Below are 24,915 nucleotides of genomic sequence, written 5' to 3' on the forward strand. Positions count from 1 at the left end.
GATCCATCCTCAAGACCCAGTAACCCAGAGGATTTTCGGTGGGAAAGGTGTCCAAGTCTGATCTTGCCCCTAGGTATTCCTGCACCATGTAAAACAGACGCTGGCGATGGTTGCTGGAACCGATCATACCTTGGGGCTGCGGACCAAAAAATTGTCTGAACGCATCGGTCAGACGGCCACCTTCTCCACCGCTCCTTCTTTGACTGACCGAAGCCTCAGCAACACGTTGTCCAGAAACAGGAGTTTGTAACCTCCCAGTCTCTGGGAACGCGTTGCACAGACCTTTCTGCAAGGCCTCCCGAAGATGTTTCATCCTCTGCTCCCTCTGCGATGGCAAGATAAGGTCCGCAACCTTACCCTTGTAACGTGGATCAAGGAGGGTTGCCAGCCAGTATTGGTCCTTCTCCTTGATACCACGAATACGAGGATCCTTACGCAGGCTTTGCAGGATCAGGGAGGCCATGCAGCGTAGGTTTGCTGAGGCATTCGGTCCGGAGGCCTCTGGGTCACTAAGAACGACATGGTCCGCAGCCACCTCCTCCCAGCCACGTACAAGTCCATGTGTTTCTTGGGACTGATCCCTTAAAGACTGCTGCTGATGCTGAGTGCCAGGCTCCACCTCCATACTGACACAATCTTCCTCCTCCTCCTCTTCCTCCTCGTCCTCTTCCTGTGTGATCGGCGGGCACGCAGGAACACTGTCTGGATAAAGGGGGCCTTGAGAGCTAAGGAAGTCCTCCTCTTCCTGCCTCTGTTCTGCCTCAAGTGCCCTGTCCATTATTCCACGCAGCGTGTGCTCCAACAGGTGGACAAGGGGGACAGTGTCACTGATGCATGCACTGTCACTGCTCACCATCCTCGTGGCCTCCTCGAATGGTGACAGGACAGTGCATGCATCCCTGATCATGGCCCACTGGCGTGGGGAAAAAAAACCAAGCTCCCCTGACCCTGTCCTGGTGCCATAGTCGCACAGGTACTCATTGATGGCCCTCTGCTGCGTGTGCAGCCGCTGCAGCATGGCCAACGTTGAGTTCCACCTGGTGGGCATGTCACAGATTAGGCGGTTCTTGGGCAGGTTAAACTCCTTTTGGAGGTCCGTCAGCCGAGCACTGGCATTATATGACCGGCGGAAATGCACACAGACTTTCCTGGCCTGCCTCAGGACATCCTGTAAGCCCGGGTACCTGCCCAAGAACCGCTGCACCACCAAGTTAAGGACGTGAGCCAAACAGGGCACATGGGTCATTTGTCCCTGTCGGAGGGCAGAGAGGAGGTTGGTGCCATTGTCGCAAACCACCATTCCTGCCTTAAGTTGGCGTGGCGTCAACCACCTCTGAACCTGCCCCTGCAGAGCTGACAGAACCTCTGCCCCAGTGTGGCTCCTGTCCCCCAAGCACACCAGCTCAAGCACCGCATGGCATCTTTTGGCCTGCGTACTTGCGTAGCCCCTTGAACGCCTACGGAGCACCGCTGGTTCCGAGGAAGAGGCCATGGAGGAAGAAGAAGAGGAGGGGGTGGAGGAGAGAGGTGTGTCACAATCAGCATTTTGGAGGCGTGGTGGCGGAACAACCTCCAACACTACTGCACCTTGTCCTGCATCCTTCCCAGCTGCCAGCAGAGTCACCCAATGCGCCGTGAAACTTAGGTAACGTCCCTGTCCATGCCTGCTGGACCATGAGTCAGCGGTAATATGCACCTTACCGCTGACCGCCCTGTCCAGCGAGGCATGGACATTGCCTTCCACATGCCGGTAGAGAGCCAGAATCGCCTTCCGTGAGAAAAAGTGGCGTTTGGGTACCTGCCACTGAGGAACCGCACATTCCACAAACTCACGGAAGGGGGCAGAGTCTACCAACTGAAAAGGCAGCAGTTGAAGTGCTAGCAATTTTGCCAAGCTAGCATTCAACCGCTGGGCATGTGGATGGCTGGGAGCAAACTTCTTTCGGCGGTGCAGCAGCTGGGGCAGGGAAATTTGCCTGGTACAATCTGACGTCGGTGTACCAAAAGCAGATTGCCCACAAGTACTTGGCTGTGACACACCTAATTCTACACCTTCATTCCTCTCACTGCAGGTCTCAGAGAGGACTGAAGGTCTAGTGGGGTTGGAAATCTCAGCTGATGAGGAGCAAGGAGAGATCCTCTTTGTTCTTTGGTGTGGGTCTTTTAGATACGCTTGCCAACGAACTGCATGGCAGGTCAACATATGTCTGGTCAAGCATGTGGTACCCAAGCGGGAGATATTTTGGCCACGCGAGATACGCTTGAGGCATATGTTGCAAATAGCAGCGGTGCGATCTGATGCACTCGTCTCAAAAAAGGCCCACACCAAAGAACTTTTTGAATAACGCGCAGAGACTGCAGCGCCCTGCACATGTGGAGCTTTGGGGTGTGATGCAGTCAATGTGCTGCCCTTAGGCTGGCCCCTGGAGGGCATCCTGCCTCGTTGGTGATGTGCTGCCGCCTCCTCCTCCTCTCTCCTATCAGGCACCCACGTTGAGTCAGTGACCTCATCATCCCCTCCCTCCTCATCACTGGAGCAAACCTGGCAGTATGCTGCAGCAGGGGGAGCATGACTGCCAGATTGCTGTCCTTCTTGGGCACCCCCTCTGTCCGCGCTCATGTTACTGCCTTCATCGAGCTCAGTATCGTCATCAGAGCCTTCCAAACGCTGGGCATCCTCCTGGAGCATGTACCCAACACTGTGGTCAAACAGTTCGAGGGAATCCTCATGAGGACATGGTGGAGCTAGGGAAGGAGTCACTGATGACATTGAGCTGAGGGAAGAGGCCGCTGCTTTGCCAGACAAAGCACCCTGGGCATGGGTGAGAGAGGATGAGGAGGATGAGGACGGCTTGGTCATCCACTCGACCAAGTCTTCCGCATGTTGCGGCTCAACATGGCCAGCTGCCGAAAAAAAGGCCAAGCGTGTCCCATGGCCACGTGCTGATGAGGATGCACCGTCTCCACGACCAGCACTAGACACAGAGCCTGCTTGCCCTCTCTTATTGGCTTGTGACTGTCTGCCTCTCCTTCTTGGCCTTCCAGACATACTAATGGCCTGTAGCTGCACTAAGCTGGGATAGAACACCTGTAATTTTCTTCAAGTCGCTTTATATACTGTAACCAGACAAGCCTGCCTGTCAGTAGGAAGATAACAGGAACGGATCTAGCTGAACACTGTGAGCAGGACGCACTGTACTAAATGTAAATAGTCTAGCTGCCTGACCGTGGTACTAATAGGATCAAATAGAACACCTGTAATTTTCTTCAGGTAGCTTTATATACTGTAACCAGACAAGCCTGCCTGTCAGTAGGAAGATAACAGGAACGGATCTAGCTGTACACTGTGAGCAGGACGCACTGTACTAAATGTAAATAGTCTAGCTGCCTGACCGTGGTACTAATAGGATCAAATAGAACACCTGTAATTTTCTTCAGGTAGCTTTATATACTGTAACCAGACAAGCCTGCCTGTCAGTAGGAAGATAACAGGAACGGATCTAGCTGAACACTGTGAGCAGGACGCACTGTACTAAATGTAAATAGTCTAGCTGCCTGACCGTGGTACTAATAGGATCAAATAGAACACCTGTAATTTTCTTCAGGTAGCTTTATATACTGTAACCAGACAAGCCTGCCGGTCAGTAGGAATTTAACAGGAACGGATCTAGCTGAACACTGTGAGCAGGACGCACTGCACTAAATGTAAATAGCAGGAACGGATCTAGCTGAACACTGTGAGCAGGACGCACTGCACTAAATGTAAATAGTCTAGAAGATAACAGGAACGGATCTAGCTGAACACTGTGAGCAGGACGCACTGCACTAAATGTAAATAGTCTAGAAGATAACAGGAACGGATCTAGCTGAACACTGTGAGCAGGACGCACTGCACTAAATGTAAATAGCAGGAACGGATCTAGCTGAACACTGTGAGCAGGACGCACTGCACTAAATGTAAATAGTCTAGAAGATAACAGGAACGGATCTAGCTGAACACTGTGAGCAGGACGCACTGCACTAAATGTAAATAGCAGGAACGGCTCTAGCTGAACACTGTGCGCAGGACGCACTGCACTAAATGTAAATAGCAGGAACGGATCTAGCTGAACACTGTGAGCAGGACGCACTGCACTAAATGTAAATAGCAGGAACGGATCTAGCTGAACACTGTGAGCAGGACGCACTGCACTAAATGTAAATAGCAGGAACGGATCTAGCTGAACACTGTGAGCAGGACGCACTGCACTAAATGTAAATAGCAGGAACGGATCTAGCTGAACACTGTGAGCAGGACGCACTGCACTAAATGTAAATTGCAGGAACGGATCTAGCTGAACACTGTGAGCAGGACGCACTGCACTAAATGTAAATAGTCTAGAAGATAACAGGAACGGATCTAGCTGAACACTGTGAGCAGGACGCACTGCACTAAATGTAAATAGCAGGAACGGATCTAGCTGAACACTGTGAGCAGGACGCACTGCACTAAATGTAAATAGCAGGAACGGATCTAGCTGAACACTGTGAGCAGGACGCACTGCACTAAATGTAAATAGCAGGAACGGATCTAGCTGAACACTGTGAGCAGGACGCACTGCACTAAATGTAAATTGCAGGAACGGATCTAGCTGAACACTGTGAGCAGGACTCACTGCACTAAATGTAAATAGTCTAGAAGATAACAGGAACGGATCTAGCTGAACACTGTGAGCAGGACGCACTGCACTAAATGTAAATAGCAGGAACGGATCTAGCTGAACACTGTGAGCAGGACGCACTGCATTAAATGTAAATAGTCTAGATAGAAGATAACAGGAACGGATCTAGCTAAACTGAATACAGTGTATATATATATATGCAACACCTGGGATGCATATATATACACAATACACTGTAAGTGCAGCTAACTGACTGACTGTTCTGCCTAATCTATCTAACTCAAATCAAATGACACTGTCTCTCTCTCTCTCTATCTCTCAGCACACCGGAACACACACTACACAGGGCCGCCGTGCAGGCGGCCTTATATAGTGTGGGGTGTGTACTAAATCCCCTGAGCCATAATTGGCCAAAGCCACCCTGGCTTTGGCCAATTACAGCTCTCTCTACTGACGGCGCTGTGATTGGCCAAGCATGCGGGTCATAGTGCATGCTTGGCCAATCATCAGCCAGCAATGCACTGCGATGCCGCAGTGAATTATGGGCCGTGACGCGCCACACGAATTTAGCGCGAACGGCCCATAACGTTCGCAATTCGGCGAACGATCGAACAGCCGATGTTCGAGTCGAACATGGGTTCGACTCGAACACGAAGCTCATCCCTATTGCTCAGCATGCAATTGAGCTACTGGCCTGTCCTACATCCAGCGTTCTTTCGGAACGCACATTCAGTGCTACTGGAAGCTTTGTAACCGACCACAGGGTGCGCCTGTCCACCGACTCGGTCGATCGACTGACCTTCATAAAAATGAACCAGTCTTGGATCACCACCAGCTACCAAGCACCTGATGCTGATGTAACCGAATAATTTTTTTTGAAATGTCAGATCCCTTCAAGACTGCCTATGCTGATGCTGAGTGACTATCCTGTTATGCTGAGTGATTATCCTCTTCCTCCTCAATGATCATGCTGATAGCTTGTAAGAACATTTTTGGTTCTGGGCGCCACCACCAGTGGCTAAGGCCCAATTTTCCAGCCCCTGTTTAACAGGGGCGTGTAATTACAATTTTTGATGCAATATTTTGAAGGAGGGTTCATTGCTGCGCTCAACTAGAGTATCTGTGAGGGGTTGCAGTGTTGTGGCACCAGCACCAGTGCCTAAGGCCCAATTTTTCAGCCCCTGTGTAACAGGGGCGTGTAATTACAATTTTTGATGCAATACTTTGCAGCAGGGCTCGTTCCTGCGCTCCAACTAGAGTATCTGTGAAGGGTTGCAGTGTTGTGGCACCAGCACCAGTGCCTAAGGCCCAATTTTTCTGCCCCTGTTCAACAGGGACATGTAATTACAATTCTTGATCTAATATTTCACAGCAGGGCCCGTTCCAGCGCCCACCAAGAGTAACTGTGAGGACTTACAGTGTTGTGGCACCAGCAGCACCACCACTAAAGGCCCAATTTTTCTGCCTCTGTTCAACGGGTGCATGTAATTACAATTCTTGATCTAATATTTCACAGCAGGGCCCGTTTCTGTGCCCACCAAGAGTAACTGTGAGGACTGAGGCTGGGTTCACACTGGTGCGACACGACAGCCGTCCTACTTTGGATCCGACTTTGCCCTGCGACATGAAGCCGGCATGTGTCCGACTTTCAATGAACGGGGATCCGACTTGGATCCCCGCCAATGCCCGGCACTGTGTTTGGTATGAATCTTTAGGGGGAACTCCGCGCCAAATTTTAAATAAAAAACTGGCATGGGTTCCCCCTCCAAGAGCATACCAGGCCCTTGGGTCTGGTATGGACCTTGAGGGGAACCCCCTACGCCGATAAAAACGGCGTGGGGGTCCCCCCCAATCCATACCAGACCCTTATCCGAGCACGCAGCCCGGCCGGACAGGAATGGGGGTGGGGACGAGCGAGCGCCCCCCCCCCCTCCTGAACCGTACCAGGCCGCATGCCCTCAACATGGGGGGTTGGTGCTTTGGGGGAGGGGGCGCGCTGCGGCCCCCCCACCCCAAAGCACCTTGTCCCCATGTTGATGAGGACAAGGGCCTCTTCCCGACAACCCTGGCCGTTGGTTGTCGGGGTCTGCGGGCGGAGGGCTTATCGGAATCCAGGAGCCCCCTTTAATAAGGGGGCCCCCAGATCCCGGCCCCCCACCCTATGTGAATGAGTATGGGGTACATGGTACCCCTACCCATTCACCTAGGGAAGTGTCAATAAAAAAAAAACCACAGTACACAGGTTTCAAAATTAATTTATTGGGCAGCTCCGGTATCTTCTTCCGACTTCTCCCGGTGTTCCGCCTCTTCTCCCGGGCCCCGCCGCTATCTTCTTCCAGCTCTATTGCCAGCGAGGGGCCCGGTCTGCTGCCGCTGTCTTGTCGCCGCTGTCTCGCCGCTTCTTCTCTTCATCACTTCTTCCGATGTTGACACGACGCTCTCCCCGGCTGGAATGCTCTCTGTGCGCTCTGCTCTGACTTATATAGGCGGTGACCCCGCCCCCTTATGCCGTCACAGTCTCTGGGCATGCTGGGACTGTGACGTTTTAGGGGGCGTGGTCATCACCCGATGACCACGCCCCCTTATGCCGTCACAGTCCCAGCATGCCCAGAGACTGTGACGGCATAAGGGGGCGGGGTCACCGCCTATATAAGTCAGAGCAGAGCGCACAGAGAGCATTCCAGCCGGGGAGAGCGTCGTGTCAACATCGGAAGAAGAGATGAAGAGAAGAAGCGGCGAGACAGCGGCGACAAGACAGCGGCAGCAGACCGGGCCCCTCGCTGGCAATAGAGCTGGAAGAAGATAGCGGCGGGGCCCGGGAGAAGAGGCGGAACACCGGGAGAAGTCGGAAGAAGATACCGGAGCTGCCCAATAAATTAATTTTGAAACCTGTGTACTGTGGTTTTTTTTTTATTGACACTTCCCTAGGTGAATGGGTAGGGGTACCATGTACCCCATACTCATTCACATAGGGTGGGGGGCCGGGATCTGGGGGCCCCCTTATTAAAGGGGGCTCCTGGATTCCGATAAGCCCTCCGCCCGCAGACCCCGACAACCAACGGCCAGGGTTGTCGGGAAGAGGCCCTTGTCCTCATCAACATGGGGACAAGGTGCTTTGGGGTGGGGGGCCGCAGCGCGCCCCCTCCCCCAAAGCACCAACCCCCATGTTGAGGGCATGCGGCCTGGTACGGTTCAGGAGGGGGGGGGCGCTCGCTCGTCCCCACCCCCATTCCTGTCCGGCCGGGCTGCGTGCTCGGATAAGGGTCTGGTATGGATTGGGGGGGACCCCCACGCCGTTTTTATCGGCGTAGGGGGTTCCCCTCAAGGTCCATACCGGACCCAAGGGCCTGGTATGCTCCTGGAGGGGGAACCCATGCCGGTTTTTTATTTAAAATTTGGCGCGGAGTTCCCCCTCAAGAACATCTGAGCACAAGTCGCGTGCCGAAGTCGGATCATGCAAGACGGCAATCCGACTTTGATCCGACTTCAATGATAGTCAATAGGCTGAAGTAGGATCAAAGTCGGACCAAAGTAGTACAGGGAGCATTTCTAAAGTCGGAACGACTTGTGTCGGACCAGTTAGGACGGCTCCCATAGGGAAACATTAAATTTCACACGTCATGCGACATGAGCTCCCAATGTCGGAGCGTTTGTCGGACCAGTGTGAACCCAGCCTTACAGTGTTGTAGCACCACCACCACCACCACCAAAGAGACAAAGTGTTTCTGCCCCTGTTCAACAGGTGCATGTAATTACAATTCTTGATCTAATATTTCACAGCAGGACCCGTTCCAGCACCCACCAAGAGTAACTGTGAGGACTTACAGTGTTGTGGCACCAGCACCATCACCAAAGGCCCAATTTTTCTGCCCCTGTTCAACAGGGGCATGTAATTACAATTCTTGATCTAGTATTTCACAGCAGGGCCCTGTGAGGGCTTACAGTGTTGTGGCAACACCAACACCTAAGGCCCAAATTTCTGCAGAGTATATAGGGCAGTCCGTTACTTTCAAACATCCAACTTACAAATGACTCCTACTTGCAAATGGAAGGAGACAACAGGAAGTGAGATGAAATCTACCCATAGGAAGGGAAATTCTCTCCTGTAAGAGTTAATATGGGAAGAACGTTTCTCCTTTCCACTGATGCTTTATCACCAATCCTTGTTTCACTAAAAACCCCAAATTTTCTAAAAACATTTGTCATTTGGACAGAAAGTGAGGTGAAATCTTCCGAAGAGGAGCATAGACAGCAAAACAAATGTCACAGGGATGATAACCCTTCCCTATATTTTCCAAAAAGCTTAAAATAGATTTTTTGGCTGGAGCTAAACACGTTAAAAATGTAGCAGTTCAAAATTACAAACAGATTCCACTTAACAACAAACCTACAGTCCCTGTCTTGTTTGCACCGCCTGTATACTGCTGTTCAGAGTATATAGGGCCTGGTGGCCCCACGCCTTTCCTTTTTTTAATTTGGGTGCAGGGTTCACCTTAATATCCATACAAGACCCAAAGGGCCTGGTAATGGACTGGGGGGTACCCATGCCGTTTGTCTCACTGATTTTCATCCATTTTGCCAGGACCCAACACTATATTAAAGCCGCAAGCAGTTTTAAATTACTTTTATTCCTTTAAAAATGTCATTTTGTGCAGGGACTGTTCTAAGCACTGGAAACACACGCCACTTTACAGGCATACTATAGACACCCCCCAGGTACGATATTTAAAGGAATATTTAACTTTTTTTTTTTTTAACTTTAAGCATCATTAAAATCACTACTCCCAAAAAACGGCCATTTTTAAATCTTTTTTTTGCATTGATACATGTCCCCTGGGGCAGGACCTGGGTCCCCAAACCCTTTTTAGGACAATACCATGCAAATTAGCCTTTAAAATTAGCACTTTTGATTTCGAACGTTCGAGTCCCATAGTTCGCAGGTTCTGGTGCGAACCAAACCGGGGGGTGTTCGGCTCATCCCTAGTTCCTGGGTTGAGAGACTGGAACAGTATTTCAGTGCAAATGCCATCCCAGATGGCAGGCAAGTAGCAGTATTTCTGACAGTGGTTGGTGCTAAGACATATGACACTCTTAGAGATCTCCTTTCCCCTGTAAAACCAGCAACTAAGACATTGGCAGAGCTCCTGACACTGTTAGAAGATCACTTCCAACCTAAACCACTAGAGATTGCAGAAAGATTTCGCTTTTGTCAGCGGCAGCAGCAGTCAGGTGAAGAAATTAAAGCTTATGTGCTCGCCCTTCGCAGACTAGCCTCTACCTGTTCTTTTGGGGATTACCTACCTACTGCACTGAGAGATAAGTTTGTAATGGGACTGAAATGTGAGTCTAGCCAAAAGAGACCGTTAACAGAGAAAGATCTTACCCTTACGAAGGCAATTGAAATAGCTTCAGTGATGGAAATGGCTGTAAAAGATACAGAGGAATTGAACCCCCAGGGCAGAAGGGAAGAGGTGAAACAGGAAGTTTTCAGAACAGCAGTCAAGCCAACTGCCGCAAACTGTAAATACAGACCCCCACCAAGCCGGGAGTCAGCCTGCTACCGTTGTGGGAATACAGACCATGACCACAAAGTCTGCTGATTTAAGGATCAGACCTGTCATAATTGCGGTAAGACAGACCATCTTAAACGAGTTTGACGTAGCAAGAAGGTGCGAGATAAACAACCTCTGAACCCTAAGACAAAGACATATATGGTGGGAAGATATACATCATCATCTGAGTCAGAGGATGAGGAAGTGCTCCACAGATTAGACATACATCATATGCATTCAGCACCCTCCGCAATGACTGTTGCATTCAGCACCCTCCGCAATGACTGTAGAGGTAACGGTTGAGGGAAAGAAACTCAAGTTGGATGTAGACACAGGAGCAGCAGTTTCAGTTAACACCCAGAAACAATGGAGACAACTTCAGACCCGAACAACTGTCTGCCCAACACCAATCAAACTGCAGACATACTCAAAGCAGATACTCTACCCACTGGGTTATGCGAAAGTACAGGTATTGTACAAGGGTCAGACAAAGAGACTGCCATTATATATCCTAGAAAATGAGGGACCCCCTCTCTTTGGGAGGGACCGGATTGCTCACTTTGGTATGCCAGACATCGCCATAAATCCCTGTAACACTGTTACAATTCCATTAGGAGATAATGAGGGATGGGTGGTGTCCCTGAAGCAGCGTTTCCCAAAGATCTTTGATGACCAGTTGGGGAAAATAAAGCATGACTGTGTAAGACTCAAGCTGAAACCCAACGCTCAGCCTAAGTTCTTCAAAGCTCGGACAGTACCTTACGCACTGCGAGCAGGAGTGGAAGCAGAACTAAGTCGGCTGGAGGAACAAGGTGTCATCTCAAAGGTAGAGCACAGCTTGTACCAGTAAAGAAAGCGAATGGGGACTTACGCATTTGTGGTGATTTCCGCATGGCACTGAACTCCCAACTGGAGATAGACCAGTATCTTCTACCCAGAGTAGATGACATTTTTGCCTCTCTTGCATGGGGTAAAAAGTTCACCAAGCTTGATCTCAGACAAGCATATTTACAGTTTGAGGTCCATCCTTCTTCCCGCAAGTTTCTAACCATCAACACCCACAAGGGACTGTATGAATACAATCGGATGGTGTTTGGTGTAGCCTCCGCCCCAGCCATTTGGCAACGAAAAATGGATGAGATTTTGGCGGACATTCCTTTCACGCAGTGCCTGCTAGATGACATGCTCATTACAGGACGGACAGAGCAGGAACACAAGCGGAACGTGGAGCTTGTGTTGGCGAGACTCCAAGAACAGGGTCTAAATGTGAACTTGGCAAAATGCCAATTCATGGTGCCTAAATTGGAGGTTTGTGGCCACCTTGTGGATGCAGAGGGTATACACACCACGGAAGCCATGGTTGATGCTTTAGTCAAAGCTCCAGCCCCAACCAACATCCAGCAGCTGTGATCATACCTTGGCTTGCTGAACTATTACCACAAATTCATGCCAGATCTGGCAACCACCTTGTTTCCAATGAACAAGCTTTTGGAGAAACACTCCAGATGGGACTGGTTGGCTGCATGCCAATGTGCTTTCGAAGTCTCTAAGCAGAAGCTGTTGACGTCATGCATGCTCGTGCACTATGACCTCCAGAAGCCTCTCACCTTGGCTTGTGATGCCTCACCCTATGGTCTGGGGGCTGTACTATCTCACATCTTACCAGATGGGTCAGAAAAACCAGTGGCATTTGCCTCCAGGTTTTTGACAAAAGCAGAAAGCAATTACTCAGACATTGACAAAGAGGCTCTAGCGCAGGGGTGGATCCAGAGTCTAGTCTCGGGAGGGGCACTGCCAGAAAATATATTTTTTTGGGGTACATCTATCGGGGAAATGGCTGGTGTTGGCGCTTCAATCATCACGGCACCATGGTTGTTATGGTGTCAGGATGATGGAAGCGCATTATTACTATTATTACATTGTTATAAAAAATTAAATCGTTTAACTCACCATAATGCAGAATCAGTGGGAGCCCCGAGTGTGTCACTTGCCACGTCACCTGTCACCAGATGCAGATTGTCACTTGCCACGTCGTCTGCCACATGTTGCGGATTGTCTCTTGCCACGTCGCCTGTCACCAGATGAAGATTGTCACTTGCCACCTGCTAAGGTGGTCTCTTGTGTCCCAGAGACAGGCAGCAGAGAGATGTTGTAATCCCCATTAGTATAGAATCCCCCCTCAGTGCAGAGCCCCCATTAGTATAGAATCCCCCCTCAGTGCAGAGCCCCCCATTAGTATAGAATCCCCCCTCAGTGCAGAGCCCCCATTAGCATAGAATCCCCCCCAGTGCAGAGCCCCCCATTAGTATAGAATCCCCCCTCAGTGCAGAGCCCCCATTAGTATAGAATCCCCCTCAGTGCAGAACCCCCATTACTATAAAATCCCCCTCAGTGCAGAGCCCCCCATTGGTATAGAATCCCCCTCAGTGCAGAGCCCCCCATTGGTATAGAATCCCCCTCAGTGCAGAACCCCCCATTAGTATAGAATCCCCCTCAGTGCAGAGCCCCCCATTAGTATAGAATCCCCCCTCAGTGCAGAGCCCCCATTAGTATAGAATCCCCCTCAGTGCAGAACCCCCATTAATATAGAATCCCCCTCAGTGCAGAGCCCCCCATTGGTATAGAATCCCCCTCAGTGCAGAGCCCCCCATTAATATAGAATCCCCCCTCAGTGCAGAGCCCCCCATTGGTATAGAATCCCCCCTCAGTGCAGAGCCCCCCATTGGTATAGAATCCCCCCTCAGTGCAGAGCCCCCATTGGTATAGAATCCCCCCTCAGTGCAGAACCTCCCATTGGTATAGAATCCCCCCTCAGTGCAGAGCCCCCCATTGGTATAGAATCCCCCTTAGTGCAGAGCCCCCCCATTGGTATAGAATCCCCCTCAGTGCAGAGCCCCCCATTAGTATAGAATCCCCCTCAGTGCAGAACCCCCATTAATATAGACCTCAGAACAGCGCGGACCGGACGATACACACACACACAACCGTGTCCCTCGGGCTCCTCCGCCTGTGTCACAGTCACAGTGTCACACTCACTGAGTTACTGCTGTCTGCTCTCTGGCCTCTGCTGTATGTAATGTATAGGAGGCGCCGCTCCAGGCTGTGTGTGTCACATAGTCACACACTCACACCGGCCGGTCGGCTGAGAGTGTGACTGACACTGACCTGACTGACGTCACTCGTTGCTAATGCCAGGGCCACCCACCTCCTTCCTTCAGTGTCAGTGACCGCCGCCACCCGTACCACACGCGAGTCTCTCTCTCTGCGCGATCCGGAGGTTGCCCATTGGGGAGGGGCAATGTAAGAGAAACCCGGGTAACAAGTGCACAGTGGTGCACAGGCGTGGACATTCCAGGAAATGCACTAGAAAGGACATGTATTGGCGCAAGCGCGGGCATGCATGTGCGCGCATTGGTGCCAGTCCGCCTACTTAAACCTGCCAGGGACATGCATACTTTGCTGAGTGGTCTTTTCAGCTAGTGCCTGCTTACCCGATCCATACCAGTTTCCTGGTATCCTGACCCGGCTTGCCTGAACCTCCTCTTGACCTCTGCCTGCCTACTTGTGACCCCGGATTGTGTTTGACTCTGCTTCTGCCTGATGTTCCTGTGCCCCATTGCCCGACTGTGTACCGAACCTGGCCTGTGTCCCGTCTCTGCTTTTGCCTCACATCTCGGTACCTGCTCCGTCCGGCTGTTGATGACCCCCTGGCTTACGTCCCGGCTACGCCTCCAGCTGCTGATTCAGCGACACGGAGCTCCTGTCTTCAGTTCCGGTTCAGCATTCCCCAGCCACCTGGTTCCTGCCAGAGTCCAGCCAGAGTCATCTGCTACCTCAGCCCTCGTGCCACTCTGTGTCTTCCACTCCCTGTCATCACTATCAGGGGTGTTGGACAGGAGGTGCAAGAGAAGCCCCCTCTACAGCTCGATCTCCATCAGGTACGTGATAGTACTCCTTAAAATAAATGTTATACTGATGTTGGCAAGAATGTTTGTGTCTAATCTGCTTGCAATGTTATGTGCAAAAGTACAATTTTTTTTTCTTTCTTGTTTGACTCCACAGTTTCCTTTAAGGCCACAGGAATGGCAGACTGTGGCATCCCACTTTGCCCAGCGGTGAGACTTTCCCAACTGCAGAGGGGCAATAGATAGGAAACACGTCCACCATCCAGATGTCGGATGGTGGAGTCATCGCCCACACAGAGTTTTACCAACGGCTCCAGAATGGCAGCTTGCAACCTCCAGAAGACAATGTAGAAGGACTCCCGTTCGTCTTCGTCGCGGATAAAGCATTTGCACTGGGGGATCTTATGCGGCCATTCCTTATGAGGACCCTCACCCCGGACCAGAGGGTTTTTAATTACCCGCAGACTAGAGACAGAAGAGTGGTGGAGAACGCTTTCGGGATAATGGCCAGCCGGTTCCGCCTATTTTTGACACCAATCCACATGGCGGAATATAAACTCAACCATATTGTGCTTGCCTGCTGCATTATGCACAATTTTCTTCAAAAAAATGCTACAAACTATGTGGCCCTAGTTGGGACTGAGGCCAGCTTTCCTGATCCTTCAACCCTGACGGCACTTGAAGCTGGCCGTCCTGGCTTGCCCCCCCCCCAAATCGCCCGCAAAGTGAGACAAAAATATCTGGAGTACTTAGCGGGTGGGGGGGCATTGATATGCCACACAATCAAGAAACATTAAAAAAAAAATTTTTTTTTGGATAAACAGAAATAATATTTCCTTGTATTTACTGCTCGTGTTTCTTTCTTTTGTGATTTTTTAGTAGTCACAAAAATGGCGTGGTTGTGGCAAATTAAAAAGCACTGTGGGAGTTATTTACTAAAGGCAAATCCACTTTGCACTCCAAGTGCACTGCAAAAGTGCACTTGGAGTGCAAAGTGGATTTGCCTTTAGTAAATAACCCCCATTGCCACTGTAAACACCAACTTACTACAAAAACTGCTTTTGAGCATTGAAATAAGAAGCCACAAATTGTTGAGTAGAAAACATTTTACTCAAAAGCACATTCACATGTGCGTTAGAAAAGGGTTTTTGAACAAACCAACATTTTTGTTGTATAACATTTTTTTTGGTCACATTAGAAATAGCCTTTTTTTGGTTCAACAGGCATGTTTACAAACAGAACATATACAACTCAGGAACTTACAAAGTTCAACTTTGACAAAGTGAAGGCATTATCAGACATTAGTATGTCCAAACTGTGTTGATATTGCCTTCATCAGATGGGGTGATGTCACCCCTGTAAAAGCCAAATTTTGAAGATGCACACAAATTGGGATTCAAAATGGGGATTTCCCTCCTGATCCCATGCCTAATGTCAACATGTGCTAGCTCCCATCATGGGTGATCAATGAACGTGTTTTGGGGGTGCAACCCCTTCCTCTCACCTACTTCAGTTGCGAGGAAGGGGTTGCACCCACAAAACGCGTACATTGATATCCCGTGATGGCAGATAGCACATGTTGACACACTCATGTGCATCTTCAAAATTTGGCTTTTAGAATACTTTAAAACTTGTTTTTAAAAGCAAAAATACACGGTAAAATGATACAATTTTGGTGTGTTTTATATTCTGCCTAAAACATCAATGATGTTCTTAATTTTTTGTTGAACATCATTGATGTTTTCCTTTATCTTTTCTAAATCACGTTTGCACCCCATTATCTCCCCGATGAGGATCTGGGCACTTTCACTTGTGAAATGAGATTCTTCTTCCACAACATCCACATCACCTAAATTAAAAAAACACACCATGTATTATAAATATGCAGGCATACATCTATTACCTGAAGCTGTGGTCTCAGACACTCACCTGTTGTGGTCACTATTTCGCCTACTTCATAAAGGTCTCCCTCCTCATCCTTTGCTTGTGGTTTTGGGATTTTCCCTTCTTTAGGTGGTGTGGGGTCAATGGTGACCTCAGATGTCCTGAGTCTTTTCTCCCCTATGTGAATAAAAAAAGGTATACTTAGCACACAGGTATTTGAGGGCAGAAATAGGAATATGAAATATTGCTTGGAAGTGTCATGTACAATTGTCTGTTTTGGCAGAGTTCCAAGCTGAATACATTTTTAGTTCATTTCTAAAGCTGGAATACTTCCCTTTTTTGTACAATTTTCACACATGGAGACACCCCTAGTATCCACTGGAGCACCTGTGTGGAACACCCTAAAAAGTTTTTTCTGGTGTCCCACACTAGTGGTCCTGCGTCTAGATGGGTAAACAGCTGCTGATTGTCCTTGCCTTACACTGAAAAAGAGGGGGAGTTGGGACTTTAGATGAAGCACGGCAAAGTGCCTCCATCCCGGTATATGGGTAATAATAACGGGAAATTGGGACTTTAAATGAAGCGTTTGGATAGTGGAGGTAAATTACACCATGTTTGAATTTCACCATGAAATGTTTAATGATATACAAACAATAAAAAGTATGGATTTCATGTACATATAAAAAGCATGCACATGGCATAGGCATGGTAAAAAGATACAGTTATAATAGCACATGATTCTAGTGGTATAGCATAATAATGTAGGCGACAACATGCCAGATACCGACAATTGTACCCATACGGTAAACATACATCCACTGAGTAGGAACAAGTAATATGGTTGAATACATAAGATGGTGGATCAGTAAGTATGGTTACGTGTAAGATGTATCTGGGGTATCACAGCAAAGCTCGACGCGTTTCATGGATGGATGTATTTCCACTCATCAGGAGCTGATGCGTCCAAAAATTCCACCTCAGACAGCGAGTGCAGTGCATGGCGGGGAGCACAGGGTGGGCTAGGAACATAACCTCTCCACGGGAGCTGAGGCGGCATATAGATGGATGCGACAATCAGGCAGAGAAGGGAAGTGCAAAAAGTGGCGAAGATCTCATCAAACGGGGCTGAAGTGTAATTATTGAAACAAGCATATCCAACAGTCGCACCCAGGCACCACCAGTATTCCATCATATTCCTCATGGAATACTGGTGGTGCCTGGGTGCGACTGTTGGATATGCTTGTTTCAGTTTTGTGTGAAGAAGCAGCAGTGGGCAGCTGTAACATTGGTGTGATGGTGCATCCACCTAGGTAAGTATGATTCTTTCTAAAAAAAATACAGTTGAATAAATATTGCAAAATTTAGCACACAAACATTCATTTTTTGAAAAAACGAAAATTTTTAATCTTATATTATATATTTAAGAAATATATCTAAAATAGAAACATTTATTGTTTTTAAATTTACAATTCTTGGTAAACTGGTTCGTATCCGCAGGTTGCAGAGCTGGTGGAAGGCCTTGGGGATGGTGTTGGTGGGAAATTGTTATAATGAGGAAGCAATGGTTGGTTCCCTGGTGCATCAATTGTTGATGGAATTGGGGACGGAGACGGATAGAGGATTGGTGGATGGGCATGATTCATAGCATTGCCATACTCAGAGTATGGACGGAAGCGAGGGGGATAGTAGGGGTGGGTGAGGTGGTGGTGGGTATGTATAGTAGGGACCGGATGGTGGTGGTAGTCCAAAAATGGGTGAGGAGGGAATTGATGGCTCATTGCACATACTGGCTTCAAGAAGGTCCATCACTGCCTTCTTGACATCATGTTTCCGCTCCTGGGGAATTTTTTTAAGCATTCCTGCGACCATTAGACCAAATCCATGATCTTCAGGCTGTAGATCTTCTAATTTTTACAATAGAGGGGGAGTTGGGACTTTAAATGAGGCGCACTAGTCGCCTCCATCCCGGTATCAGGTATATATAAAAAAGGGATTTGGGACTTTAAATGAAGCAGTTGAAATGCGGAGGATTAAAATTGTAAATTTATTAATCATAGTAAATATAGTTAAAGAATTTCATATATATGCACATACACATATAATTGGCACAAAATTATAGGCATAGTCGATGGACAAGTACAAACAGTTAAATACATGGTTACACTGAATAGATAGTGGTCAAAGTGGTATTGGTACAAAATAGCATATAGCCTATAGGTGCCAGAGGGGGATGTCCGGTAACTGAAAATAAAGTTGCATGGAAAAATAATGTAGTCATAATATTATTGAAATAATGATGGCATCAAGGTACAATGGATAAAGTATGGCATCAAGTATAGCTCGACGCGTTTCGTGGGTGATTTTGTCCACTCATCAGGAGCTGATGCGTAATAGTCCTGTAAAATATATACATATAATAAACCTCAATCCATATAGAGAGGAATCGAATGAAAAATACTAGAAAAGTTTGGCCAAAAGTACACTAACCAACCCTGACATTGAGCGCGGCGCATGGCAGATGGTATGGAGTAGGCCGGGGGCAACAAACCTCGCGGCGGGAGCTGAGGCAGCATGTAGTGTCTGAATGGCATCAGGTAGTGGGGTGACAGTATCTAAGTAGTGGAGTGATCTCCATATGGCAACAATGATGGAACATAAATTGTCAGAAAGAAAGGATATCTGGGAATAGATATTAAAAAATAATATATAAGTATATATCATTTAAAATAAAATAAATTATGTTGAGTAATATATAAATAATATACCCAGAGATACTCGTATATAAAAAGTACTGGTGAGTAATATAATGAAAATTGTATGGTAAAGAAGATCTGATTGAAGAAATATTTGTAACAGCAATAATGGAACATAGCTTGTCAGAAAAAAGGGGATATCTGGGAATAAATACTAAAAGTAATATGTGAGTATATGTTGATTAAAATAAAGTAAATTACTTTGAGTAATATATAAGTAATATACCCAGGGGTACCCATATATACAGAGTGCTGGTGAATGATGTAATGGAGATTGTGTGGTGAGGGGGATCTAGTTGAAGGAATGACTAGTGAAAAATCTGGATGTGTGGGTGAGTTGCTGAATAAGGGTAGTGTGAAGGATTATATGGAACTGGTACAAGAAAAAAAGTGTAAAGTGCAACAAAGCGGGAGCATGACAATGGAGGTGGGTATAAACACAAAGGGCTTTACCTGATGCTGCATATCATGCACAACTAGCAAGATGCAAACAGCTAGTGTGCAGAGACCCACAGAGGAGACTGGCCGTGTAAGCAGCCTGCTCCGACTGGGGGACCTATAAGTACATGCCGCCAACGCCACGTGCGTGAGCCTGTGGGAGGAGGGGAGCGGCGTCCGCACCCGAGCTAGATGATCGCTCAGTGTTTGGCGCCAAACGGCCCTCCCCAATGGTAATCACGCAGATGACGCTCCAGGCGTCAGTGCGGTGACGTTGATTCCGATGTCCCGCGCATGACGTAGGGAACGTGGCGCCGATGCGCCGAGGGGTATCTGCCCAGGCCTCCCAAGGGGGAGGGAGGATCCACAGAGCGCATCGCAGCTCCCGCACCGAGGAGGGACAGACCCCAACACAAAACCACACCAAGTACACATGCTAATGCAGGTCAGTGGCAGAGCGATAGGGATTTGGTAGATGACAAAAAAATATTAATAACAAAGAAATAAAATACTGTATATAGCAACCAGTGCCGGAAATGCCATCAATAGTAACATTATGTAGGGTAAATAGAAACATACATAATATGTACAGAATATATAACCATTCCAGAAGTTCCGCCCCACATAGGGCATGCATTAAACCTCTCGCGTAGATAGCAGGGGAACACTGCTAATCCAACTTTCCAAATGCTTCCATCCCGGTTACTAAATTGTACAATAGAGGGGGAGTTGGGACTTTAAATGAGGCGCACTAGTCGCCTCCATCCCGGTATCAGGTATATATAAAAAAGGGATTTGGGACTTTAAATGAAGCAGTTGAAATGCGGAGGATTAAAATTGTAAATTTATTAATCATAGTAAATATACTAAAAGAATTTCATATATATGCACATACACATATAATTGGCACAAAATTATAGGCATAGTCGATGGACAAGTACAAACAGTTAAATACATGGTTACACTGAGTAGATAGTGGTCAAAGTGGTATTGGTACAAAATAGCATATAGCCTATAGGTGCCAGAGGTGGCATGTCCGGTAACTGACAATAAAGTTGCATGGAAAAATAATGTAGTCATAATATTATTGAAATAATGATGGCATCAAGGTACAATGGATAAAGTATGGCATCAAGTATAGCTCAACGCGTTTCGTGGGTGAGGAGGGAATTGATGGCTCATTGCACATACTGGCTTCAAGAAGGTCCATCGCTGCCTTCTTGACATCATGTTTCCGCTCCTGGGGAATTTTTTTAAGCATTCCTGCGACCATTAGACCAAATCCATGATCTTCAGGCTGTAGATCTTCTAATTTTTGGTTCATTCATTCTACAAGGTCCGCAAATCTGTCCATATTCTGACCGTGCCTTCCCCTTGGTGGTCTGCTCCTACGCTGGTTTCTGAGCCGGATAGGCTCAGCCGGCTGCTGTATATTTGATGAAGCCTCTCCTTGGTTGCTCTCCTGTGCTGCTTCAGAATCTTCCAGTAAAGAATGATCCAGCGACAGGGATTCTCCTGCTTCTTGGGATGCTGCTTCTTGAGATGCAGCTTCTTGCGATGCCTCCTGTCCTTCTTCACGCACCTCCCAACTGGATTGTGTTCTGCATTAAACATATAATACAGTTAAGGCACAGTTAAGGCACCCCCTTCTTTATAGAATTGTATAGTATCACTTTACAAATATGAAAGATGTTATCTCACTCTCTCAGATCTATGAAAGGCCTCAGAAACTCCAGTTCGTCTGCGTGTACGTAGGGTACCACCCTATTTGTTCCTGATCCACCCCTGGCATCATTAATTTTTCAGAGGTACCGCTTGAAGCAGTCACGCAATCCCTTCCATCTATTTTGTAATATCGATACTGCAAAACATAAATAGGAACATAATGAATTATGTATTTTGTCTTTCAGATACCTGGCAACTGGTCATTCCCTAGTTAGCCTACATTATGAGTTCATGGTGGGCAGGTCGACAATCAGCTACATCATCCAAAAAACCTGCCAAATCTTATGGGATGTGCTTAACACCATAGTTATGAAGAGGGCTACACAAGAGAATTGGCGGGATATTGCAAAATTATTTTGGAGTTGGAGCTATAGATGGGAAGCATGTGCGTGTCATTAAGCCTGTTGGTAGTGGAAGTATGTTCTTCAATTAAAAAAAATATCGCTTCTTTGTACTGCTTGCCGTGGCCAATGCAAACTACTGCTTCACCTATATAGATATAGGATCCTACGGTAGTAGCTGCGATTCACATATTTTTTCTAATTCCTCCTTTGGTGAAAGGCCACGAGATAATCGGCTAGATATTCCTGAGAACTGTCCTCTTTCTGGCACAACTGAACCCTCAATACCCTATGTGTTCATCGCAGATGAGGCTTTTGCGTTGGGGGAACACCTAATGAGGCCTTACTCCAATAGGAACCTGACTACTCCTAAGAAAGTCTTTAACTATCGACTAACAAGGGCAAGAAGGGTGGTTGAGTGCAGTTTTGGAATTCTTGCCAATAAATGGCGTTTGTTAAATACGCCTATTGCATTAAACATTGAAAATGCAATTACTGCTGTCAACACAGCATGCGTGCTGCACAATTATGTCCGGATACGTGGCGGGTACCATTTCGAGGATTCCCTTATGCATGACATGGAAAGTGAACCCCTCATTGCTACAAGGGGATCCTGCGATGGTGCCACTGTTCGAGAGCAATTTGTTTCGTACATCGTACTGGTGAATTAGAATGGCAAATGGACGACATTTCCTAACTGCATTGATCACTTCTTTAAATATATATTTTGCTGCTGGCTGTTGCTTTTTCTGTAAAGTTTTATAAAGCCTGCAGTTTATTAAGTTTCTAATTTTTTCATGCTATGTTATACTGTCGTTAATGTTGTAAATACTATTTTTTGGTTACATTTTACATAAACTGTGATAATAAAGCAATCATTATTTTGGCTGATATTGATCATTCATTATCTACATTTATTAACAATAGAAGTATACATCAGTGAAAGACTGCACCAGGGTTCTCCATACTCTGGTCCTCCAGTTGTTCCAGAACTACAATTCCCATCATGCCTAGTCAAGTATGTCAGTGCCTGATTTGCACAACACATGGATAACAGATATAAATTAAATAAAAAGTTAAACTTACATTTGTCACTACGTTCGGTCGTCAACAGTGTGTCCCAATTCTCGATAGTCGGTAGACAGATCCCCAGCCAGGCACTGTCCCTCTTATATTGATCCTTGTAGTTCATGTCATAAATACAGGGACGCTGCCTCACGAGTCTTATTAAGGACTCACTGTCAACCGGCTCCCTGTGATGGACTTCCCTGTGGGCGCTGGTCGACATTGTGTATACAGGTTGTTCACTAGTATACAGAGATCACTAGTATACAGAGATAACAGCATCCATGAAGTACTCTGTGGGAAGGAGGTGGCTGCCTGCAGTGGGGAGTACCTGGGTAAATTCTTTTCTTCTTCCTGTTAAGTCGCTTCACTATAGAGCACAATCCAACTTGTAGGCGACTTCAATTGAAATCTATGGGTACAAGTCGCCTAGAAGTCACCTTGAAGCAGTACAGGAACCTTTTCTGAAGTCAGAGCGACTTCGGTAGCATACATTAAGATGGCTCTCATTAACTAGAATGCAATTTCTGATGTCAAGCGACTTGGGGCGACTTTAGGTCTGTGAACCGAGCCTAAAAAAAAAGCACACGGAGCAGCATGCAAGTAATAATAATAATAGGAACACACGACAACTACTTACTTTTTTGAAGAACTCTCTTGATTCTTTTGTATTGATCCTGCTCCCTCAATTTCAGGTCTGACCAGCGTTTCCTCAGTTGATCCTTGGATCGCCGTACCCCAAAACTCCGGCGCAGACTCTTCACAATTTTAGTCATGATCTTGGCCTTTTTCATATTTGGGTTTAGGTAAGGTCCATACTTCCCATCATAGTCAGCCCTCTTCAAGATGTCTACCATCTCCACCATCTCTTCAAAGGACATATTTGAGGCCTTAAATCTCTTCCGGGATCAGGACGTTCGTGGCTCAGTGCTTTCGTCCTTGCTGCTCTCCTCTGCATGTACCTGCTGTGTCTCCGCCATGTTCTCTACCCACTGTGCCAAAAGAGAAGGGGCGGGGAACAGACTAGAAAGAACGTCAGGGGCGGGCAGAATTTCATGCATGCACAGTGTACATAAAGCTTAACACGCGTGCGTCGTACGTACGATCTGTGAGCGGAGGACGGAGTATCAGAAGCAACGATCGTTATAACGAAGGTACAATTTGAACTTGGTGCATCAGTGGCCTATACTGCTTCTAGATTCAGGCCTATATTGGGTTAAGATTAAGAGAGTTTCGCCTGACATTAGGGTTTGTCTGATGTTGTGTCTTGCAGAGAAAATGGATGGGTTCAAAGACCACAGCTTTCTCCCAATATTCATAGACAAGTACAGGGAGCTGCCCTGTCTGTGGCAGGTCAAACACCCACATTATAATAACAAAATAAAGAGGCAGGCAGCGCTGGAGAAACTGCTGGAGTTGCTGAAGCCGCAGGTCCCCACGGCAGACATCACCTATTTAAAAAAAAAAAAATTGGTGGCCTGAGGAGCACATATAATCCTGAGCATACTAAGGTCCAGAAATCCATGAGATCAGGAGCTGCAGGAGATGACATTTATTTCCCCAGGCTGTGGTACTATGAGAGACTTCATTTTCTGGCAGACCAGACTGAAGTCAGGGAATCCTTCTCAACCCTACCTTCCACGCTTCCTTCCACCCCAGCTGAGGCTTCCGACGCCCACCCTGGGCGTTCTTAGCCAGGAAGAAGTGGAGGAGCCCAGCTTGAGCCAGGTATAGCATTGTTCAACATATTTCTTGTCGTAAAATAAATGATGTGAAATAGATGTTATTATTGATCACTAATTGCTGCTTTAATAAAGTGTTTGATATATCAATAGACAGTAGTAGCCAAAAAGGTTTGTGACAAGAATGAAAAATCCTGGGGTCAGAATGATAGTCTTTTCTATTTATTGACATTCAATTTGCAACAGCCATGAGCTGAAAATTGTGTGTGATTGATGAACAATAAACTAAAACTATGTCCCTTTTTCATACACAGGAAAGCCTCAGCCAGGAGGAGGCTGTGGAATGTGGCAGCCAGGAGGTCGCGGGGGAATGTGGCAGCCAGGAGGTGGCGGGTGTAAGTGGCAGCCAGGAGGTGGCCAGTAGTAGCCTCACAAAATCTCAGGGCCAGGAAGGGGAGTAACGTGGAAGAGGCAGGCTGATTAGGGAGGCTAATGAGGCCCTCAAAGCCAACCCCACTCTCCAAGAGGCCTTTGCATGCATGACTGCATAAAAAATGCAGCAAATGGAGGAGGGCCAACGCCTCTTGTGTGAGGAAATTATGGTCATCACCCAAAATAAGGGGTTGAGGGGCCAACTCACACCCAAAACACACCTGTGTGAGTTGGACCATCCTCCTCATCCACCTCCTGCCACATCTCCAGCACCACAGCCTGGAAGGAAGCATGTAAGGAAGACAAAAAAGTGATGGCCTGGGTTCAGTCTGGTCTGGCAAAAGATGCAGGCTGTGGTATGACCAGCCTGGGGACATACATGTCACCTGCTGCTGTTCCTGATCTCTTGGAGTCATGCACAGGATTGTGCTCAGTATTATATGGACTCCTCAGGCCACCAATTTTGGCTGGCAAATA

The sequence above is a fragment of the Aquarana catesbeiana genome, linkage group LG02 (genome assembly GCF_042186555.1).
Source record: "Aquarana catesbeiana isolate 2022-GZ linkage group LG02, ASM4218655v1, whole genome shotgun sequence".
Classification (NCBI taxonomy): Eukaryota; Metazoa; Chordata; class Amphibia; order Anura; family Ranidae; genus Aquarana; species Aquarana catesbeiana.